Source organism: Lycium barbarum, chromosome 1 (assembly GCF_019175385.1).
Source record: "Lycium barbarum isolate Lr01 chromosome 1, ASM1917538v2, whole genome shotgun sequence".
NCBI lineage: Eukaryota > Viridiplantae > Streptophyta > Magnoliopsida > Solanales > Solanaceae > Lycium > Lycium barbarum.
In genome coordinates, this window is record NC_083337.1 from 28611183 (window position 1) to 28634853 (window position 23671).

The following is a 23671-nucleotide window of genomic DNA, read 5'->3' on the forward strand; positions in this document are numbered from 1 at the left end:
ATCAGCTTCACAATTTTAGGAGTTTATTTAAATATTTCAATAAGAAAAGGAAAAGATTTTTGCTTGATCATATATATTCTCATTACCGCAATTTATTATGTGGATGAGATGTTTATGAGAAATATGTACACCGATATAAAAGAATAAATAAGAAATTTTGCCAATTATACTATTCAACACTTTAAACGGTGGTTATACACACATATGAAATATGATACTACATATGCATAAATAAATCTATTATTTGCCTTTTTTTCTTTTTCTTTTCCTGATTATTATATTACCTTTCTTATCTCTCCTCCTCACTCCCATTTCAGCAAAAATTGAAATCAAATACTTTTGGAAATTCTCACAACTTCAGATAATTTGATCTTTGCCGATTACAATATTTTATCACTTTCTTTTATACAAAATCCAAAAAGGGGGGAAAATATAGTCAGCATATTCCAAAAGGTCAACTGGAAAGAAAAAAAAGCAGGTTATCAAAATATAGAGAGAAACTCTTTAAAAGTTCAGCCACGTATAAAGAAGGATAATTTGAAAAAGAACTAATTTCTCTAAAAACACATGCAACAATTATGACACAAAGAAATAAGCCATGTAAAGCCTAAATTATAAGCCAAAAAGAGATACCTTTGCATAGTACCAAAAGGAGTATCTTCCGGATGACCCCAACATGTTTTGCTACTCAATTTAATAATGTCTTTTTTGAGTCCCATGAGAATAGCCATATCAAACGGTTAGAAGAAGAGGAGAAGGTGCATGTGATTAAAAAGATTTGAACGTGGATGAAAGATTGGTCTTCTCATCTTCATTTACTTGAATGTGCTTTAATTCTAACAAATGTTCCAAAAGGACGTGTCTCCTTACTAAATGGGTAGTGCATTTAGTGTCACACCCTCATCTTGATAGGGCATGATGGGCACCCGACTCTCATCAGAGTCGAGCGAACCCTTAAACGTTCGCTTTACCAAAACCTGTTGTTTCAAAAACTTTTAAAACATGACACCTTTCCAAATAAAGATCATCGTCTTTATACAGATTATGAAAACTTTCAATCAATTACGCACTTTTTACCAACAGAAATCATCTGGAAATACATACTCTTTTAACATATATAAATGATTCGCACTGCTCGACGCCCTATCCACAGGACACTGTCTGCAAAGTCTCTAACACATACAAAATACAATGACATAAGTACTTGACCCGGCAACACTCCGAACTGAGATGGAGCTCGCCAATCCCGCTGGAACACCTTTAGCAAAGTCTTCTACTCATCGGGGTGTACCTGCGTGGCATGAAACGCAGCCCCCGAAGAAAGGGGGTCAGTACGGAATATGTACTGAATATGTAAAGCATCACTGAATCATAAACAAGGAGAGGCATAACAGTAAACCAGTTTAGAGGCAACCCGAAGTAACCTGGAACAGCATTTGAACCGTGCCATATGGTACCTTACCCAAATTCTAGCATACACAATATAAATACGGCATACACAAATTCTAGGATACACAATATAAATATAGTATCACAATAGTCCCTTCGGACAGCCGCTTTCGGCATAGTAACATAATAGTCCCTTCGGACGGCCGCTTCCGGCATAGTAACATAATAGTCCCTTCGGACGGCCGCTTCCGGCATAATAATGATGATGGCCCCTTCGGGCATGCCGGTTCCGACATAATACTACCCTGGCCCCTTCGGGCATGCCAGTCCCGACATAATAATAATGATAATGATAATATGTAAAGTAAACATAAGTCGTAAATGGAATGAAGTAGTAAAACCTCGCACCCCCTTCGGAGTGATTTTGAAAATCAAACTTTATATTTCCTTTAGTATAAAACTAGTTTTCTCGAAATCATTAGTAAAATCATAAACACGTTTCAAGCCAATCCGAATCAACATAAGAAAGTTATGAACGTTATTCATTATAGAACCCTCTACGAACGTTTTAAAGCAATCCGAGACTGTCTACGAAAGTTAGGGACATTAATACTTATAGAACTCTTTTAAAAACAAGAACTCTTTATGCTTTTCTCATTATTCAATCATATAATAATCTCGTCTATACTAAACATACTCATATCAAGAAGTGAATAAGAATCGTAAACAAGCTCGGAATCAAGAATAGAATTACCCCAAGATACGTATCATAACTTACTTAGTTCTAGGACATGCCAAAAGAAAGAAAGGTTAGGCTTTACATACCGTTTGTCGTCCGTACCAATTCAATAATTTAAACTCGTCTCGATTGACACTTCAACCTATAACAATGGTAGCATGTCCGTCAAATTGGTGGTTGCTAGTAAACGATAACTCGTTCTTGTATAAAAACAAGTGGGAAGCACTTCCACTACTTGCACACATCCACAACTCACATACGAGGTCAACAACATCAATAACAAGACACAACTCAAGGACATAACAAAATCAGCCCCATATGCACTACATACACCATTGCTATCATTCTTTCTCTGTACATCCATGGAGTACAACAACCACAACAACAAAGTGATTAATACACTAATTCCTTATGTTTATCCAGCCCCTTTAACAATGTTAGACCAGCCATCAAGAACAGCCCATACTCCAGCAAATAAACTACATATATTGTACATAATCATAACTATAATCCCTGCATTTTGACTCAACAAGAGCAGCCACGAAAATTACAACAAAACAGCCCCCAAAATGTCACTACAAAACAACCACGAAATTTATAACAAGCAGCCCCAAAACAGCCACAAAATTCATCACAAAACAGCCATGAAATTCATCACAAAACAGCCACAAAATTCATTACAAAACAGCCCCAAAACAGCCCTTAGTTACCACATAACAATGACCGATAATCTCACGAACATCTAAGAATATACCAAGCAGATCGCACACACTTCGCATACGATATTTTATACGCTTCTTTCCTCCAAGTTTGATGATTCACATCAGCAACAACACAGCAACAACATCAACCTCTATATGCAAGAAAACTATCGTAACATTACAACAAGTTCTAAAACAGCCCCGTCCATTATAACGTCACAATACAAATCTTAACTATCCTTAGTTCTCCAATTCCTCAAGAACAGCCCCTAACTACAATTTAACCATAACAATGACAACCTCAAATAGCCATATAATCACATGAGATTTTCCACCAAAACCCTTATCAAAACAGCCCACAACAACAACAACATCAACTATTATATGCAAGGAAACTGCTCTAATTTCACAACAAGTTCTAACATGATTTAAACTTTCCTTTCACCTTTTACACATAATCCATAACATTAATAACAACAACCATCCATGTACAAGAATTACTTCAATTTCGTTTCAATAGGAAACCCAAAACAGTCCATCAACACTACAACATCGAAATACAATTTTCGACCTTTATTCCACAAAATCGCAAACACATGGAATCAAGTATAATTTTTACCATTGACAACAGCCCCTATACATGTCAATAACCATATTTCCAGCCCTTCAACATAAACAATTATCTACAAATATCATACCATAATAGTGACAACACTAATCAAATTCAACCCAATTAAAACAACTCCAAATCTGCCCACTTTTAATGCCAAATTTAATCAAACAATTTTCTTACTTCCAACTTCACATAATACAACTTAATAGATCCATTACAACATCATTAACTCCAATCTTATAACAAAAAAAAAAAACGAAATCTTACCTTAACAAGTTGGCTTCTTAATTTGGCTAGAAGTTGTGAAATGAACTAATACTTGTTCTTGTTGCTCCAAATGACTACTCCACGTTATTATAGCCTTCCTAACTGGTTGGAATACTTGGAAAATCTGATTTTTGGATCAAATAATTTGAGCTCCAATTTGCTAGCCATGGCCGAATGCCATGGCTTTTGTTTTTTCTCTCTCTCTCTCTAGCTTATTGTGGAAGATGAAAATGAGGGTTTGGGCACAGATTTTTCACTATATTTTCAGCCCCTAGGAGTGACAAGTGTCCCACTCAAGGCTTGAGCCAATTAAATTTGGCCACATGTCTTGGTGGGGCCCACTTTGTGCACTAATGACTTGTTTAGTGAAAAATTAAATTTTAACCCCACTTAATAATCTAATCATGGTAAATTAATCTCAACTTTCCATTAATATTTTTTTACACTAAGTAAAATTCATAAGCAATTCATTTTCTAATAGAGACCAGAACTTAAAGATTTCTGTTTCGTGCCCGAAAATGATCCCGTCTTTAACTTGAGTCGATTCTTGCGAATAACTCGACGTATAAAAATACGGGATATAACATCCTCCCCCCCTTTATAACATTCGTCCTCGAATGTTAAATCGGTCCCGTAAGGTTCTATAAGAATTTTCGGAAAGGTTACCCTTATCGTCATAACATATAGTCTTATTAGACAATCATTTTTTTTTTCTATTTCTGAGAAAATTTGGGCAGAGTTTCCTCTGTAGTTCTTACTATCCCAAAACCTGCACGCAGAAAATACCAACAATGCCTCACAGGGCCAACATTTATATGTATATCTCATATCGTATCATAGCCACACAGGGCTCCCAATATCAACAATAACACGAAAATGATGAACATACCTCGTATGCCCAACTCAAACTGTACCTGTTATACTTTCCTATTTACTTTCTCCTTCAATCTTCAACTTTACATTTCAATCGTACTTCCATACCTTACTCGACATATATCTTTCGTACCTTTGCTTACCTGCGTACTTTGTAACTCCCAATATCATCAGTCACTTTCTTCTATCGATGTCGGTCTTCAGCTGAAATTAAGGGTTAGTATAAGGAATTTCATTTCCCATGGATTGGGCTCTATCGCACGATCTCAGATATGAAAGAAAGGTGACATCCTAAATGTCCTGTAGCTCCCTATTTATAGATGTGGTGCACAACACACCGATAAACAAGACTCTACTAGACACGACTTTGCAGACAACCCCTAGAACGAACTGCTCTGATACCACTTTGTCACACCCTCATCTTGATAGGGCATGATGGGCACCCGACTCTCATCAGAGTCGAGCAAACCCTTAGACGTTCGCTTTACCAAAGCCTGTTGTTTCAAAAACTTTTAAAACATGAAACCTTTCCAAATAAAGATCATCGTCTTTATACAGATTATGAAAAACTTTCAATCAATTACGCACTTTTCACCAACAGAAATCATCTGGAAATACATACTCTTTTAACATATATAAATGATTCGCACTGCTCGACGCCCTATCCACAGGACACTGTCTGCAAAGTCTCTAACACATACAAAATACAATGACATAAGTACTTGACCCGGCAGCACTCCGAACTGAGATGGAGCTCGCCAATCCCGCTGGAACACCTTTAGCAAAGTCTTCTACTCATCGGGGTGTACCTGCGTGGCATGAAACGCAGCCCCCGAAGAAAGGGGGTCAGTACGGAATATGTACTGAATATGTAAAGCATCACTGAATCATAAACAAGGAGAGGCATAACAGTAAACCAGTTTAGAGGCAACCCGAAGTAACCTGGAACAGCATTTGAACCGTGCCATATGGTACCTTACCCAAATTCTAGCATACACAATATAAATACGGCATACACAAATTCTAGGATACACAATATAAATATAGTATCACAATAGTCCCTTCGGACAGCCGCTTTCGGCATAGTAACATAATAGTCCCTTCGGACGGCCGCTTCCGGCATAGTAACATAATAGTCCCTTCGGACGGCCGCTTCCGGCATAATAATGATGATGGCCCCTTCGGGCATGCCGGTTCCGACATAATACTACCCTGGCCCCTTCGGGCATGCCAGTCCCGACATAATAATAATGATAATGATAATATGTAAAGTAAACATAAGTCGTAAATGGAATGAAGTAGTAAAACCTCGCACCCCCTTCGGAGTGGTTTTAAAAATCAAACTTTATATTTCCTTTAGTATAAAACTAGTTTTCTCGAAATCATTAGTAAAATCATAAACACGTTTCAAGCCAATCCGAATCAACATAAGAAAGTTATGAACGTTATTCATTATAGAACCCTCTACGAACGTTTTAAAGCAATCCGAGACTGTCTACGAAAGTTAGGGACATTAATACTTATAGAACTCTTTTAAAAACAAGAACTCTTTATGCTTTGCTCATTATTCAATCATATAATAATCTCGTCTATACTAAGCATACTCATATCAAGAAGTGAATAAGAATCGTAAACAAGCTCGGAATCAAGAATAGAATTACCCCAAGATACGTATCATAACTTACTTAGTTCTAGGACATGCCAAAAGAAAGAAAGGTTAGGCTTTACATACCGTTTGTCGTCCGTACCAATTCAATAATTTAAACTCGTCTCGATTGACACTTCAACCTATAACAATGGTAGCATGTCCGACAAATTGGTGGTTGCTAGTAAACGATAACTCGTTCTTGTATAAAAACAAGTGGGCAGCACTTCCACTACTTGCACACATCCACAACTCACATATGAGGTCAACAACATCAATAACAAGACACAACTCAAGGACATAACAAAATCAACCCCATATTGCACTACATACACCATTGCTATCATTCTTTCTCTGTACATCCATGGAGTACAACAACCACAACAACAAAGTGATTAATACACTAATTCCTTATATTTATCCAACCCCTTTAACAATGTTAGACCAGCCATCAAGAACAGCCCATACTCCAGCAAATAAACTACATATATTGTACATAATCATAACTATAATCCCTGCATTTTGACTCAACAAGAGCAGCCACGAAAATTACAACAAAACAGCCCCCAAAATGTCACTACAAAACAACCACGAAATTTATAACAAGCAGCCCCAAAACAGCCACAAAATTCATCACAAAACAGCCATGAAATTCATCACAAAACAGCCACAAAATTCATTACAAAACAGCCCCAAAACAGCCCTTAGTTACCACATAACAATGACCGATACTCTCACGAACATCTAAGAATATACCAAGCAGATCGCACACACTTCGCATATGATATTTTATACGCTTCTTTCCTCCAAGTTTGATGATTCACATCAGCAACAACACAGCAACAACATCAACCTCTATATGCAAGAAAACTATCGTAACATTACAACAAGTTCTAAAACAACCCCGTCCATTATAACGTCACAATACAAATCTTAACTATCCTTAGTTCTCCAATTCCTCAAGAACAGCCCCTAACTACAATTTAACCATAACAATGACAACCTCAAATAGCAATATAATCACATGAGATTTTCCACCAAAAACCTTATCAAAACAGCCCACAACAACAACAACATCAACTATTATATGCAAGGAAACTGCTCTAATTTCACAACAAGTTCTAACATGATTTAAACTTTCCTTTCACCTTTTACACATAATCCATAACATTAATAACAACAACCATCCATGTACAAGAATTACTTCAATTTCGTTTCAATAGGAAACCCAAAACAGTCCATCAACACTACAACATCGAAATACAATTTTCGACCTTTATTCCACAAAATCGCAAACACATGGAATCAAGTATAATTTTTACCATTGACAACAGCCCCTATACATGTCAATAACCATATTTCCAGCCCTTCAACATAAACAATTATCTACAAATATCATACCATAATAGTGACAACACTAATCAAATTCAACCCAATTAAAACAACTCCAAATCTGCCCACTTTTAATGCCAACTTTAATCAAACAATTTTCTTACTTCCAACTTCACATAATACAACTTAATAGATCCATTACAACATCATTAACTCCAATCTTATAACAAAAAAAAACAAAAAAACGAAATCTTGCCTTAACAAGTTGGCTTCTTAATTTGGCTAGAAGTTGTGAAATGAACTAATACTTGTTCTTGTTGCTCCAAATGACTACTCCACGTTATTATAGCCTTCCTAACTGGTTGGAATACTTGGAAAATCCGATTTTTGGATCAAAAAATTTGAGCTCCAATTTGCTAGCCATGGCCGAATGCCATGGCTTTTGTTTTTTCTCTCTCTCTAGCTTATTGTGGAAGATGAAAATGAGGGTTTGGGCACAGATTTTTCACTATATTTTCAGCCCCTAGGAGTGACAAGTGTCCCACTCAAGGCTTGAGCCAATTAAATTTGGCTACATGTCTTGGTGGGGCCCACTTTGTGCACTAATGACTTGTTTAGTGAAAAATTAAATTTTAACCCCCACTTAATAATCTAATAATGGTAAATTAATCTCAACTTTCCATTAATATTTTTTTAGACTAAGTAAAATTCATAAGCAATTTATTTTCTAATAGAGACCAGAACTTAAAGATTTCTGTTTCGTGCCCGAAAATGATCCCGTCTTTAACTTGAGTCGATTCTTGCGAATAACTCGACGTATAAAAATACGGGATATAACATTTAGACACTTTCAGTTTTGCTTCATCATTAATTGGGTAATGTATTTAGAGTTTTTTAGCTTTTTAAAAATAAGATAATAGAAAATTAAGGAAAAGAGGAGAAAAAAGATAAATAGAAATGGTGGCCATAGAGAGGTGCCACATCACTTTATCTATGCCTAGCTTTATATTATATATAGATTGTAACGAATCTTGTCGAGAACATCACATATTTGATTGTCGTGTGAGTTGGCAAGTTTTTCAATAAAAAAGTTTATTGCTTTCTTTTCGAGTAATTTGCAATTTGCACCTCTTTTTTACCCCTTATGCTATGTTTGTTAATGATTTCCACCCTAACCTTTAAAATTTCTTGCATAATCATAAAACGTCACCTCTTGTAATATTTTACGAGGCCAAGAATCAAGAAAAGAAAAGAAAAGATTTAAACTAAAAAAGCAAAAGCAATATTTGAATACTAATAGGCGTTCGCTTATTCAAAGACATAATACTCCGATTCTACTCCAATTCTTTCTCATTTTGCATCATTCAAAACTTTTCTCTTCCATTAGCCGGTCTTTAGACCTTTTAGAGAGAGATATCTTCAATTTGATAAGAGTACAAAGACTGATACATGTATTTTGTGGTCTTGTAATTCAGTTGCCAATATTGTGATTCTAGAGAATTTCCTACTCAGTTAGTTAGTTAGTTAGTCAACAGACCAGCTAGTTAGTTAGTCCATAACTGTTAGTTTGTTAGTTACAGCTGTCAAGAAAGTAGTTAAGCAGTTGGAGCAGTTATTGAAACTGGATCAGCTGTGATCTATATAGCATTGTATTCAATTCATTCTAGAATCATCTATGAAAATATATCATTTCTCTTATCCTACTTCTTCTTCCTAAAATCACCTAAATCCCCCATTTTCTTAACTGTTAAGCTCAAGTTTCCTCTGTTGAAACTCCTCTACAGTTACCTGAATTCTCGATTAGTTCTTAATCCTGCAATTCAGTTATCAGTGGTATCAGAGCCATTGAATCCTCGACATCAATGGCAAAAGGCACTAGGGCAAATGGAGAACAAACTAGTGGAGATTCTCCTTCTGAAATGGGAGAACTGAGAGAGATGATGCAAAAGATGTTAGCAGAATTGGGAACCTTGGCAGGTGATGTATCCAATTTGCAGAAACTGGATCAAACAGTACTCGAATTGAAGAATCAACTCACAAATACAGATGAACGTAGGCGAGATAAAATTCCAATAGAACACGAACAAGAAGATCCAATTAGGGTGGATCACTTAGAAGAAAGAAGGGCCAGAACTGAAGAAAGGGTCCAAAGAGGAAGGAGCCCTGCTAGCTATACTTCTCACCATTCGAACTTCTCTAGATAGTCAAGAATGGATTTCTTAAGGTTTACTGGGGAAGATTTAAGTTCTTGGTTGTTCAAAATCGAACAATTCTTTGAAATGGAAAATGTTCCAGGCCATGAGAAAGTTAATGTAGCTGCTTTACAATTGGAAGGTGAAGCCATACAATGGCATTTGTCCTTTATGAGATATAGAAAATACCTTCAACCTGCTACTTGGAATGATTATGTCATGGCGATGGTGGAAAGATTTGGTACAGATTTTGATGATCCCATGGAGGAAATCAAGAAGGTGAAGCAAGTAGGAAGTGTGGTGGAGTATCAGGCTATTTTTGAAAGGAACTTGACTAGGGTCACCTTGTCTCAAGAAAATGCTCTCAGTTGCTTCATTGGAGGACTGAAACCTGAGTTGAACATAGCTGTTAAGAGGGCTGAACCTATCACATTAACACAAGCTTACAAATCTGCCAGAATGGAAGAGGCATATCTTGCTGCTGTAATAAAAAGTTCTTTTCCTGCTATGAGTTCAAGCAATATGGGAAATTCTTCAAGAAGGTTTAATGATCAGAGGGGGCAGTACAACAAACCTATTTTGCCAACACCTAATAGAGGAGGACAACCAACTCAAAGAGGATTCAATCGAAGAACCCTTACACCAGAAGAGATGAATGAAAAAAGGGCTCAAGGACTTTGCTTCTTTTGTAATGAGAAGTATGTTCCGGGCCACAAGTGCAGGAATTTGAAACAACTATATCTTCTTGAGTTAGAAGAACAAGAAGAAGAAGATCAGTGTTGTGAACAAGAATCACCAACTGAGGAGGCAGATCAAGCAATAGAGCAAATCCAAGAAAAATTAGAGATTTACATGCATGCTTTAAATGGATCACTGGGGTATAGGACCTTAAGAGTTACGGGTTATCACTCTAAGAAACCTTTACACATATTGGTGGACACAGGAAGTTCACACAACTTCATTGATCCATCACTGGTGGAACAGTTGGGGTGTCCTGTTGTTCAAACCATTTCTCAACCAGTTGCTATAGGAAATGGTAGCATACCAGTGGACAAGACGTGTAGGATCTCTTGGTTATTACAAGGAGCAGAATTGTCAGCTGAATTCTTGGTGTTACCCTTGGGCAACTGTGGGGTAGTCCTAGGGGTTCAGTGGTTATTGACATTAGGTGATATCAAAATGAACTTTAGAAATTTAACAATGGAGTTTATGTATAAGGGCAAGAAACATGTTCTAAGGGGTGCTGGTAAACAAATATTGAACACTGGAGCTGGGAAACTAGCCAAGATTCCATCAGGTAACCATACACAACTCTATATGCTTCAGCTGGTATCCAATTTGAATGAAGAAAGACAATGGTATTCTCTAGAAACTAAGAACACATCTGTCACTGATCCTGCCCTAGCCAGTTTACTACTTGAGTTTAAAGAATTATTTGCAGAACCAACTACACTCCCACCTTCTAGAGGAGTGTTTGATCATAGGGTAGTGTTGCAAGCTGGTACTGAACCAATCAATAAAAGACCATACAGGTATCCATCAGTTAAAAAGGATGTGATAGAGTCTTTAGTTAATCAAATGCTTAAACAAGGGATCATTCAACCAAGTTGTAGTCCCTTTGCTGCACCTGTTGTATTAGTTGGAAAAAAAGATGGTACATGGAGATTATGTGTTGACTATAGAGATTTAAACAAAGCTACTGTGAAGAACAAATTTCCTATTCCAATAGTAGAAGATTTGTTAGATGAACTTGAAGGGTCTGAAATTTTTTCAAAAATTGATCTCAGAGCTGGTTATCACCAACTGAGAATGGCTACTGAGGATGTACCAAAAACTGCATTTAGGACACATTCCGGTCATTATGAGTACCTTGTTATGCCATTTGGTCTATCAAATGCCCCTGCAACTTTTCAAGGCCTGATGAATTCTGTGTTTCGACAATTCTTAAGGAAATTTGTGCTTGTTTTCTTTGATGACATACTGATTTACAGCAGAGATATTAAAGCGCATTTGATACACTTAAGGGCTGTTTTTCAAGAGATGCAAAAACACCAGTTGTATACCAAGCAAAGTAAGTGTTTCTTTGGGGTTGACAGGATTGAATACTTAGGACACTTCATTACCAAGGAAGGGGTTTCTACTGATCCTCAAAAGATAGAATCAGTTCAGAAATGGCCTATGCCAACAACTCTGAAACAATTGAGAGGGTTCCTTGGATTAGCTGGTTATTATAGAAGATTCATCCGAGGATTTGGAGTGATTTCTAGACCATTAACTGATCTTTTGAAAAAGGACAGTTTCAAATGGTCTCAACAAGCAATTGGTGCTTTTGAAGCCTTGAAATCTGCTTTGACAAAGGCTCCTGTACCTGCACTACCTGACATCACCAAGACTTTTGTGGTGGAGACTGATGCTAGTGGATATGGTATTGGGGCTGTACTGATGCAACAAGGTCACCCTATAGCTTTCATTAGTAAAGCATTATCACCTAAGCATGCTGCCTTATCAGTATATGATAGAGAGTTACTGGCCATTGTTCATGCAGTGACAAAATGGTCTCAGTATCTGTTAGGCCAGAAATTTATCATCAAGACTGATCAAAAGGCTTTGAAGTATTTGATGGAACAAAAATTGCATACCAACTCTCAGCTGCTATGGTTGACTAAGTTGTTACCATTTGACTACACTATTGAATACAAAAAGGGGGTGGAAAACAAAGTAGCTGATGCTTTATCAAGGGTGACTGGTGCTGAGCTTATGACCTTATTGATTTCTCCTACAGACACTGATCTACTTCAAGCTATAACTGCTAGTTGGGCCACTGATAAGGAGCTCAAAGACTTAATTGAACACCTGCTGGCTACTCCTGATGCTCATTCACAATTTACTTGGTTGAATAACCAGTTGAGAAGGAAGGGGAAACTGGTAGTTGGCAAGGTACCTCAATTGAGGTCTGAAATCATCAAACTATGGCATTCTAGTCCTCAAGGTGGTCACTCAGGGGTGGAAGCAACCTTGAAAAGGTTGTTGACATTATTCTATTGGAAAGGCATCAGGTTGGATGTGAAACAGTTTATTCAGAACTGTGTTGTGTGTCAAAGAAGTAAGTCTGATCTAGCTGCTTACCCAGGCTTACTCCAGCCTCTTCCCATCCTTGAGGGGGTGTGGTCACAGATAAGCATGGATTTCATTGATGGTCTACCAAAATCACAGGGTCATGAGGTGATATTAGTGGTTGTTGATAGATTAAGCAAGTACGACCATTTCATCCCTCTGAAACATCCCTATACTGCTCAGTCTGTTGCCAAAGTTTTCTTGGATAATATTGTCAAGCTCCATGGTTTACTTGATTCTATCATTAGTGACAGGGATGCTGTTTTCCTCAGTTCTTTTTGGCAAGACTTGTTCAACTTGCAAGGTGTGCAATTGAACACTTCTACAGCATATCATCCTCAGTCTGATGGTCAGACTGAGGTCTTAAACAGGTGCTTAGAAACCTACTTGAGATGTTTTTGTCTTGAAGATGCTACTAACTAGTTTTCTTGCTTACCCATGGCTGAGTACTGGTATAACACATCCTACCATTCAGCTATTAAAACAACCCCTTATGAAGCTCTCTATGGCAGACCCCCTCCTCTCCATTTACCTTACTTACCTGGGGAATCAGCTTCAGCTGAAGTTGATCATACATTACTCCAAAGAGAATTGAAGCTACAACTCTTGAAGCATCACTTGGGTAGAGCTCAACTTAGAATGAAACAGCAGGTAGACAACCATAGAAGTGACAGAAATTTTGATGTAGGGGATTGGGTATTTCTCAAGGTGCAACCTTACAAGCAATCTACCCTCTCTTCTCAACCCTTCCACAAACTAACAGCCAGATACTATGGTCCATTCCAAATTCTCAAGAAGGTTGGCCCAGTAGCTTACACTTTACTGTTTCCACCATCAGTCAAAATCCACCCCACTGTTCATGTTTTTCTTCTTAAAAAATGTCATGTTGTACCTACTGAAATTGCTTACCCTCCCACCACTGATATTGCTAACCCTCACTGTCCCAATCCTGAATCCATATTACAAAGAAGAATGGTGAAGAAAGGAAACAAACCAGTAGCTCAAGTTTTGGTGAAGTGGACTGGTTTGTCTGCTGATCATGCTACATGGGAGTATTTCAATGTTCTCAAGACCAGATTCCCTGATTTTGATCCTTGAGGACAAGGATCTTTTCTAGGATGGGAGTACTGATACATGTATTTTGTGGTCTTGTAATTCAGTTGCCAATATTGTGATTCTAGAGAATTTCCTACTCAGTTAGTTAGTTAGTTAGTCAACATACCAGCTAGTTAGTTAGTCCAGAACTGTTAGTTTGTTAGTTACAGCTGTCAAGAAAGTAGTTAAGCAGTTGGAGCAGTTATTGAAATTGGATCAGCTGTGATCTATATAGCATTGTATTCAATTCATTCTAGAATCATCTATGAAAATATATCATTTCTCTTATCCTACTTCTTCTTCCTAAAATCACCTAAATCCCCCATTTTCTTAACTGTTAAGCTCGAGTTTCCTCTGTTGAAACTCCTCTACAGTTACCTGAATTCTCGATTAGTTCTTAATCCTGCAATTCAGTTATCAAAGACAAGCAGTTGGGTTTTGATTTTTCCTGTCGGTAGCTGTGAAGTTGACAAAATCTAAATCACACGGGGTAGAAGGCGGGGAGAATACCCACCTAGATAAAAATAAATTTTAGGTGAACATTAGTTGTCTTTTTCTTATTTTTCCCTTGAATGCAATTAGAAAAAGTGACAAAATCATTAAAAAAAATATAGGATAAGGTGTAAGTCTGAAAAGAAGGCATACATTAGGGTGCAAGTCGCCTATTGCTCAGTACTTCCTAATTAGCTTGTACTAATTTGCTTTATGTGGTTTAAGTTACTGTTGACTAATAGGCATTTTTGTGCTGAGTTAAATCTTACTTCACAGATAGTACGCTCAGCCAAAAGTCGCTTCCCATATTTGTCAATTTGGATTGCCGTCATTGGTTGGGGGATCCCTCAGAAGCATGTGGCTCGTTTTATGTCGTGCCTTCAGGCTCATATTCTTTTCACTATGGTTTCTTGTTATTTTTCATCTTGCAGTGGTAAGGTAGGGCTAAGGTCTGCGTACAAAATACCTTCCCCAGATCCCACTTTTGCGGGATTTCACTGGGTATGTTGTTGTTGTGTTGTTGCAGTTATGCAACAATGGTCTCTTGTTTCTTTAGATGTGTGAGCTGGCAAGGTGGCTGAATGTTAGTTTTTGTCTTCATAATAATTTGCTTAGGTGATGCTTATGCCTCTCATTTGTTGATAGGATCATGATATTTTGAGTTCAAATATCACAAAGACATAAAGAGTAAGCAATAAAAAAAAAAAAAAACAGGAAACAATAGACCTTGGTAGTTTGCTGGTGTAATTTTATAGTTTCAATAGTAATAGTACTGGTTTGAGCGTTGCAAAAATTAGTCCTGACTAAGAGAATTTTATTTCTGGATATCACATTTAGTTGTCACAAGGTGCCATGAAAAACAGAGAACAAGGGTATTTGGGATGCAAGTATGCAACTTCGTCATGGTATGAATATTGAGTTAGATAATTTGATTCACTTACTGGTCTATACAAATTCACCCTGTGGGAAGTGCTTAAAAAGACTAGGACTAATTACAATTTACATTTCTTTATCGGAGGTATCAAATTACAGATGACACATCCTTGGCTTGGACAGGGGATTTATGGTTTTTCAATTTTGTCGAAGATTTGGACAGTGAAAATAGATGACGATTTGTACGGTTCTGAATTTTTTCATTTCGTTGAAGATTTGAATAATGAAAATAGATGGCAATTAGTAAGGTTCTGAGGGAAGGAATTGGACTGTCTATTCCGGGACTTTCTCGTATTTTATACGTGTGATGCATGTTCCTTTTAGTTCTCCAAGTAAAGCTCTGAGGTATAGTTCTGGGCTGGAGCTGTGGCATTTTTACTTTTTAACTGCTAACATCTTGTCATTTGAAGTCCTGCTTTGCGCCGACTCCTGAGGTCCCAAAAGTTTGCTACTTCATGTGAAGTCATATATGGTAAATCACACTTTTTTTCCTGTGGATGTTCATCACAATTCATATCCGCTATTGTTGATTCCTGTCCTGGACGGGCTGGGAATAGTATATGTCCTGTTTAGGAAATTTGAAGTGCATCACGAAGTTAGGCTGGGGGCTTGCTCCACCAGTATTTGGATAATCGTTTAGCTTACATAGCTGTTTATACAAAAGCCTTTTACTGTGAGGTAAAATGATGGAACTTGAAAAGGACATAATGCCATGTCATCTTTCTAGGAAGTGTATCCCCAACGTAGGTACTGTCAATCAAATTTTTTGGTCTGAATGGGTCCTCCATATCTGCTGTTGTGGAAGGATACCATCACTAAGGAGGTACCTTCATGTAGAAGGAATGAAAGAAAAAGGATGCCCAACTAAGGTTTTTCTTGTTCGATAGACAAGGACGTGCCGGAATGGGAATGTGCTTTTATTGTATCTTCTTATGAGGAACCTTCATGTGGTATATGTGCACACCCAAGTTTGGTAGATCAGTTGGCACCCTATAACTTCAATATACTTTTATTTCATGCATGTGCTAAAGCAAGGTACTGTGGATTGATTTTGTTGCTTTAAACAAGATCTGATGATGTTGGAAGTGATCTTCTATGCAAAGAGATTCACTAGTGAGATTCTGCTTTCTTTTGTTGGTTATGCGGATACTTCTATGGTGGAGATTTGCCTTTAGGGGTGGTGGGGAGGGTGTATACGGTGCCTTATTAGAATTTTCGGGATAATGAAATGTTTAGACTGTATTCTAGCACAATGACTTATTTTCACCGATGATGGAACGTTTCCAACAGTATTCTAGCACAATGACTTTGAATCTCTATTTTGACTCGTGTAATTTTGTCCTTTGGTAGTTTCAGTTATGTTCGGAAACAACCGTCCTACCTTGGTAGGAGTAAGGTCTGCGTACACTCTACCCTCCCCAGACCCCACGATGTGGGATTTCACTGGGTTGTTGTTGTTGTTGTTGTTGTTAGTTTCAGTTATGAACTTCACTTAGAAGGTCATTGCATGGTCTAAAGTTATTGGTTGAATTTTTTATTTGTTAGCTTATTTGTTAGCGATTGATTCGTGGATTTATCCTTCTCTCCTAGGTAGTCCTGTTTCTCAGTTTGTATCCCCAAATACAGTTGGCCTACATCCGCGCTCAACAATTCCAGAAAAATTGATCCTTCTAACCCCAGTCTGTTCTTCCCACTTCCCTGATTCTAATGCTTTTTTTATAATCCATCTTATTTTCAGGTTGTTCCTTGGCTCTGTGTCTTGATTGCATTTGAGTCTAATGCATTTTATTGAAGTTTGTTTTATTTGTCAATATGATCTTGTCTTGACTTGGCACCAACAATACTTGCTTTCCTTTTGTGGTTTTGGTCTACTTGTTGCTACATTTATGTTTAGTTGACCCCTGTAACTCCGCCTGTCAAATCAGCCGGTCCCAAGCCCGGGTTAAGGAGGAGGGAAGATGTCAACTGTGCAGTTAGTCTGTCCATTCAGTGTTTCTTCTAGTTGGTCTTGAGCAATTCTGATGGAACATGTGCTCCCTAATTATGGTAGTGTTGTTTTATTTATACTTATGTCATGTTTGATGGACAGTTAAACATCGATTATCAGGGGTGTCGTGGCTGCTAAATGGAATTCTTAAGATGGGTTTTAGGGGCTTTTGTATTGGCAAATTGATAGAAAAGATTCAAGCAGATGTTCTTGGTTATCATGCTACTGCTAATATTGAAATTGCGATAACAACTCACTTTTTTGCACTTTCAGCAATGAGAATTCACCAATGCTTTTGATGATCTAAGGGATCACGATCTTGTTTACAGTTGCTGCGATTTATTGATGATCCACTTCATACTGGATGTATTTTTTTTGTAGTTGATGTATTTGTCTTCCAACTCGATATTCAACTAGAGGCTAGCCCGACGATATATAAATGTGTGTATTGAAGAATCATGTGAATTTCTTTGACATAGTTGATCTGGTCCCTTAAGAAACAGCTTGTACTGCTTGCCTGGTTGCAGTACAGCACTCTCTGTTTCCTGTTGCTACTGAATTTTCATGGATGCTGCAAACTACATGTAGATTTCAGTTTGCAATGGTAAAACATTTGGAATCATTGGGAAAGGTTCTGATGACGTGTGAGGTTTCAATGCATGTAGACTACTGCCAGAGTCTGTTTTCTTCCATATCTTGTCCAATTTATCGATGATCCACCTTTGCATAGGAAAATTGTTTCACTATTAATGTCTAGAGATGATTTTCTTCTTTGCTAGAATATAACACTTGTAATATTTGCGCGCTAAGAGTGTGGTTTAGTAGTTAATGAAGTTGGTTTAGAATAATTAGGTCTTAGGCTCCTATTCTGAAGAGGCAAAAACACTCAGGTCTTTTTTACTATTTATTATTTGTCATTTGCTTGTGAGATTTTCGTGGATGTTGCAGACTACTTGAAATATTAGTTTGCGGTGGTGATGAAAACTTTTTATCATTGGCAAGATTGTGAATATGGTACTACTATATGTGGTCTTCATGGATGCTTCCAGACCATGTACAAATTTCCAGCATGTGGGTATTGTAGTATTTTTTTGAAGTCCATTCTAGTATCCACCTTTGTATTGAGAAATTATTTCGTTAACGATGTCTCCAAATGACTTCCAACTTTATATTAATTTAAATAAGAGGTTCATGTTTAGCCAGGCTCCTAGTTGGTGGACCCTTATATATCTTCATCATCTTTGAAAAGTTTCTTGTCTGCTTGCAACGAGATTATTTTTTTACTATTGCTTGTGTGGTTTCCATGAATGCTGAAGACACACTTCACATCCAAATGGCAGTTTGCAGACTCTGTGGTAACCTCTTGGAAATGACTGTATAATGTGTGTGTTGTTTTTGCTGATGTTGCAGATAATGTCCAATTTCAGTATGCAATGGTGTATTCAGAACTGATGTAGAATGCCGTGGCAAATGGTAGTATTTGGCCTCAAGTCCTTTCATATTTGAAAAGTAGTTTTTCCTGTGAGATACAGGAATGGATCTAGAAGCGCTCTAATACCGCGAGTTATTTCTCAGGGTTCTCGAGAAGGTCAACACATGGCAGCCAAGGAAATTAGGCTGTAACTCGAGTCTGATATAAATTCATTTGCTCAAATTGTAATATTTGGCTGATTATTCCTTTCATGTAGGGATGTCAACGGGGCGGTGCAGTGTGGGGCGGGTCAAAATAATTTATTTTAATTCTATGCGGTTGCAGTGGCCAGTGAGGTGCCGTTTCGGTTCACTCTTCCTATACATAATAAGCATTCCAAACGTAATTCTTTTATATGAATTCTTGTTGAATTTATCAAAGCATTTTTTAACAGTGAATGATTTCAACTAATGTAAAGTCTGGCACTACTTTTTGTTTTAACAATAGATGAGAACAAAATGAAAATACCCAGTTGAATGTTGAGCCAAATCTGAAAAACCCAGTGGCATTTATTTGTATAGTAACGCGGTTTCAAACTAGTTTTTACAAATTATTTATGTACGTATCCATTTGATTTTTATATGATATTTGGCACAAATATCGATATTAAGCGTCACTTTACTTCTCATTCTTAGTACTTTAATCGCATTTTCTATGATGGAATCGTTGTCTTCGTGCGTATGTTGGTATGTTTTGTGTATTTAGGTACAATGAGGACAAATGATGGAAAACCGAGCAGTTTTGGTTGAATTTGGAGGAAAGTTCGTGGGCACGAACTGACGAGAGAATGGCGCGACACTGGGAAGAATTTTTGTTGATAACTGAAGCTTGTGCGTCCCACCCGCGTCGGGGATGATGAACACCAGTTTTGGGATCGCGTCGTGTGACCAACGCGCACGAACACCACTTTTGAATCTCTGCAGAATGACTCTCAGACCACACCCGCGTTGGACCCGCGACGCCAGTATGTCGCGGGTGTCGCCCAGTTTTTCCCGTTTTGATTAGGATTAGGTCTACTTATTTTAGTTTTAACCCTATACTATAAATAGACGTTTTATTAGTTGTTAATGACGTGCTGGGATTTTGTTAAGACTTGTAAGCCGTCGTCCTACTTCTCTCTCTAGATTATTTTCTTTTCTTCTTTTCAACCTAGATTATTCATGAATTCTTGTTTTTCATCTAGAATCATGAGTAACTAAACTTCTTAATTCTGTGGTTGTGGCAAAAGACATGATAGTTGGTTTGGCGATAATTTCTATCGATTAAATTTTCGTATTTTGGGTTGCTTATTTATTCTTGTGCTTAATTGTTTGATTATTTCGCCAATAGTTGAACACTGTCTGTGTTGTGTGAATTGGACTAGGGATGGGGAATTTACATACGTAATAAGAATTAAGTAGGGCATGTTCGATATAATCGTTTTGCTAATGAGGATAGAAATATACCCTTTAGCCTTGCTTAATTGATTACGGAGAATTAAATGCGTTCTTGTTACCTCTGACGACCATAGGGATATAGGCATTATAGTATCTACAGACTTGTGAGCAACTCGGAAGATACTTATAAAGTTATAATTAACTCGTTAACTAGTAACCCAAGAAATAAGGTAGGTAGAATTGTCAAAAGATCAATTGGATTGTCGAAATCCATGATCCTGGAATTTTCTCTCATCTAATAAATCTTACAGTCTTCGTTACAAGTTTCTCAGTCACAAACACACTCATATTCAATTGTTTACTTTCAGTTTTAGTTTAGTCACAATAAAACTTTGATTGCTACTTTCTTGGATAGTTACAACGAAGTTTGAATTAGTTGAACAGTATAAAATCTAAATCTCTATGGGTACGATAACTGGACTTAAACATCCTATATTAGTACGACCGTGTATACTTGCGTGTGCGTTTGGGAGCAACAAGTTTTTGGCACCGTTGTCGGGGACTTTGAAAGGTTTACTATTTTTCTAATTTGAGTTTGTTTTTCTATTCAAGTTTTTACTATTTTCGTTGGTTTACTTGTGTCACTTCAGGTTTCTCTGGTTTATGCCAAGTACTAGAAGTTCAGGAGAACCGTTAGTTGATCTTGATTCCGAAATCGAAAGAACTTTATGCAGACAGAGAAGAATGGATGATGAAGCAGCAGGACTTGCTCTTGAAGCGGCAGAAAAGGAAAGAAACAGAAACAGAAACAGGGATGAACAGGCTGCAAGACCTTTCAGGTGGCACAACCGACTAGTGTTCCAGTTGCAAACTATGCTAGACCCAATCTGGCAAACACTGCTAAGGCCATTGTCAAACCGGAAATCAACGAAAAATTCGAGCTGAAAGAAGGAATAGTGCGGCTGGTGCAAGCTACGTGCCAGTATATGGGTATGCCAAATGAAGTCCCACACAAACACTTAATGCAGTTCGTGGACTTGAGTGAAAATTTCCAATACAGAGATGTCACAGTCGATTATGTGAAGATGGTATTATTCCCATTCTCGTTGATTGGTAAAGCTAGAGAGTAGTTGAATAATCTCCCCGCAAATTCTATTACTTCGTGGGAGATTCTATCGAGTAAATTTATCGAGAAGTTCATTTTGTCCCAAAAAATGAAGGAGCTCATAGCGAAAATTGCCAACTTCACTCAGAAGGATTTCGAATCTCTACCACAGGCTTGGGAGAGGTTCAAGGGTTATTTGCGAGATTGTCCTCATCATATGCAGCCGCAGGAGATCATTGTGCATTATTTTATTGAAGGGTTGAGGCATGATTCGCGTGCTTTGTTGAACGCCTCCGCTGTTACAACTCAGAACTTTGGGTTGTCGTGAGGCGATTGGACTAATGCAAGTTAAGGTGTACATGAATACCCTACAAGTAAGAAAGGATATTTAATAGATCTAATTAAGATTCCAAAGACATTTGAGGTGAGAGAAGAAAGCTCGTCGGGGAAAGTTAAGGTAGAGTCTTGCTTAGGAGAATTTTACATCATTTGAGTTAAGCCTTGCTTGACATCACTTTGAGGAAGAGATATAGGTCCCCTTGGATGGTTAATGAAGTGTTATGTAAGTGCTAAGAAGGTTTTATAAGGATTGGAGGTCAAACGAATCAAAGAGAGAACGGTTTCGCGAAACCGGGCAAAATAGGGCAGTCTGCGCCCGCATACTGAGTGTGCTGATCCGTACACTGTGCGTAACACCTCCCCTAAGTGGTGGGGAGAGTGTGCGCCCGCACACTCAGTGTGCAAGATCGCATACTCTCCGCCAACTTGGTCGGGGGGCGAAAATGACACCTTTTTAAATCCCAAACGACCCTAAGTTCATTTATAACTTCTCCCACTTATTTCTACACCTCTCTAGACACTTACAAGGAGTTCTTGAAGGTTCCATACCACTCCACACCTTTCCATAACCATCTAAAGAGAGAATCATCATTTACACCCTAAGGTAATCCAAGTAAAGTGATTGTTCTTAATCCCTTGCAAAGTTGGAGTGCAGCCTGATCTTGAAGGGAGCTGAGCTAAGCGAGGTTCCTTGAAAATAAGGTATGTTTCTCATCTTATTTATGTGGTTGGATGGATGTAAAGTTTTAGTGATCCCTTAGGAAGGAAAAGAACTAAAGTGAAGAATCCATGGATATTGTAGTGAGGAAGATGACTATGGTGCACTTTGAAAAGAGGATTTTGATGGGAATTGATGTTAACTTGAATATAATTACTTGAATATGATATTATGGATGTTGATAGTATGCTTTGGGAGATGTTGTATGATAGGGTGAAAGTTAGAGAGATAGGGGAAACGCTGCCTAATTTTCGTTAGCCTTTTAGTCGCTTTAGCTTAGCTTAGGCATGTTTCCAATGGCCTAACCATGGTGTGGATTCTCTTGAATATAGAATTGTGAGCTCGGAAGGAGAACGTTCGGCCATTAAGAGTACACAAAGGTATGTAAGGCTAGTCCCATTCTTTCGTTAAGGCATGACTCTTATATTACTACCTTCCATATATTCCATGACCTTCTTACATTCCAAATTGAAAGTTCATAATTCTTAAGAACTAGAGATAAGATACGATCTATGATAAGCATGATGATGATGATTCTATTTCCAAAGATTCCGAAGCTTATGAAATGATGTTGTCAAGAACTTGATAATCTTATTTTATGATTTCATTGAGGTTATCCTTTGTTGTAGTCTCACCTCATGGTATTAGTTCCTTCAAGGTGAGACATAGCGATGATGATTATTCCATAATGTAATCGGAGGTTCCCGACCTTACATCACTCCGATAGAGTTGCAGCTTTCACTTGGGCTCTCATGTATGCTAAGTATAATATATGATGTACATGGATATGTGAGTATGTATACATGGGATGTGGGAAGAAGGGCCAGGCGTTATATACGCAATACCACATGATCAGTTGGTATACATCCTGGACGCGGGATATATCGATAAATGGATCGAGCTGCACGTTCCGCAGCAATATATGATACATGATACGATGGATCGGGCTGTACGTTCCGCAACATTAATGATATACATATATATACATACATACATACATATATATACATACATACACACACACACACACACACACACACATATATATATATATATATATATATATATATATATATATATATATGAAAGATGTTAAAGAAAGTTAACATGCATGATACCTGCCTTTAGAGGCTAGCAGCACATGTTACCTTTTACCCCACATTTCCTTACTTCTTTATGATGTTATTATTCATGCCTTCCATACTTAGTACATTGTTCGTATTGATGTCCTTTTTCTTTTATGGACGCTGTGTTCATGCCCACAAGTAGATAGAGAGACGGCCCAGACAC

At 37.6% G+C, this 23671-nt stretch overlaps 1 protein-coding gene, 1 long non-coding RNA gene and 1 other non-coding gene across 7 annotated transcripts in view; 1 reads left to right on the forward strand and 2 right to left on the reverse strand.

Moving 5' to 3' along the window:
- Positions 1-19951, forward strand: part of LOC132633551 (uncharacterized) — a 28411-nt gene extending 8460 nt beyond the window's left edge. Inside the window, exons 2-4 of one of the 5 annotated variants that reach the window (XR_009579707.1) lie at positions 17646-18960; positions 19061-19185; positions 19549-19951. The gene's annotated coding sequence lies outside the window, so the exon portion shown is untranslated. Of the gene's footprint in view, positions 1-17645; positions 19186-19548 lie in introns of all 5 variants that reach the window. The other 4 variants (XR_009579709.1, XR_009579706.1, XR_009579700.1 and 1 more) reach the window with 4 other exon arrangements.
- LOC132635302 (uncharacterized) lies at positions 1058-4052 on the reverse strand. The gene is made up of 3 exons (XR_009580491.1): positions 3710-4052; positions 2215-2270; positions 1058-1291 (listed from the first exon to the last, which is right to left on the reverse strand). It is a non-coding gene; the product is annotated as an uncharacterized LOC132635302 (long non-coding RNA).
- Positions 19952-21439: 1488 nt separating the features above from the next.
- LOC132619180 (small nucleolar RNA R71) lies at positions 21440-21547 on the reverse strand. The gene has a single exon (XR_009574601.1). It is a non-coding gene; the product is annotated as a small nucleolar RNA R71 (small nucleolar RNA).
- Positions 21548-23671: the final 2124 nt, after the last annotated feature.